Source organism: Nelumbo lutea, chromosome 1, assembly GCF_056320005.1.
Source record: "Nelumbo lutea isolate HS-2025 chromosome 1, American lotus-T2T, whole genome shotgun sequence".
Classification (NCBI taxonomy): Eukaryota; Viridiplantae; Streptophyta; class Magnoliopsida; order Proteales; family Nelumbonaceae; genus Nelumbo; species Nelumbo lutea.
The window spans coordinates 205,181,777-205,182,872 of record NC_142684.1 but is presented as its reverse complement, the minus strand read 5'-3'; the positions used below and the strand labels follow the sequence as shown (position 1 = coordinate 205,182,872).

The following is a 1,096-nucleotide window of genomic DNA, read 5'->3' as shown; positions in this document are numbered from 1 at the left end:
CAATTAAACCATTTAAATTGAATTGATGAACCTATGAAGCCATAGTTAGGTAACAAAATTTTTAAAATAGAAATAGATATAGAGAATTACAAAAATGTAGAAAAAAATAGACACATTTATGATACTTTTATTAATCAAATTAAAAAAATAAGTGTAATAAAAATATTTTTTTATTGATAATGAAAATAAAATACATACTTTAAAATAGACTAAAAATGAAATTATTTTACTATTTAACAAAGATAAATAGTTCAACTTTTAGGTCAAATGTATTAACATTTAATGTCATAAATAAATAATAAAAATTAATGAAATATAAAATACAAAAATGAAAAAAATACATAAATGTTGCAAAAAAATCATTCAGGCACATGCATGATATTAATTAATTATAATATCAAACACAAAGTAAAGGTGGCATATCGTAATCAGATTTAGATTTTGCAATCTACATCTTATTAATAATAAAAAGCAAAAAGCATATAAAAACAAATAAATAAAAATACATATTTATAGAACTTTTTGAATACATTATTACTATTATTATCATCAGCTAGAATTATCATGTGCAAAGCACGTGCACACTTACTAGTGTAAGAAGTGGCAATTATATGAAAATGCAAATGAGGTGGCATTTTAGACATTTTATTGATGGTTTAGAGGTATTTTAGTAATTACAGCTTTCATACTACAAATATCAATACCTTATAATCTTATCAACCAAGTTTGGGTGGTGTAGTTGGTTATCATGCCAGTCTCACACACTAGAGGTCCCTGGTTTGAACCCGGGCTCAAGCAATTTATGCGTTTCATTACACTACTTTAACAAATCAAATGTAAGGAGGGGCATTTATGTGAAAATACAATATAATGAGAATTACACTGTTTTTTTGAATAATCAATTATTAATTTTCAACAATTATTTATTGGTTTAATAATCAATAATTTCAGCAATCTATCAAATAATCAATAAATTATCCATAATTTCCAAAAACTACATCAAACTATCTTTAAATTTCGAATGAAATTAATCATTAATTTATAATTATCTGAAATCATAATTATAATTTTTAGAAATGTAATTATTTCAATATCT

The 1,096-nt window shown here is 22.8% G+C and overlaps 1 non-coding gene across 1 annotated transcript; it reads left to right on the top strand.

The window, feature by feature from the left end:
- Positions 1 to 724: 724 nt before the first annotated feature.
- Positions 725 to 798, top strand: TRNAV-CAC (transfer RNA valine (anticodon CAC)). Its single transcript has one exon. It is a non-coding gene; the product is annotated as a tRNA-Val (tRNA).
- Positions 799 to 1,096: the final 298 nt, after the last annotated feature.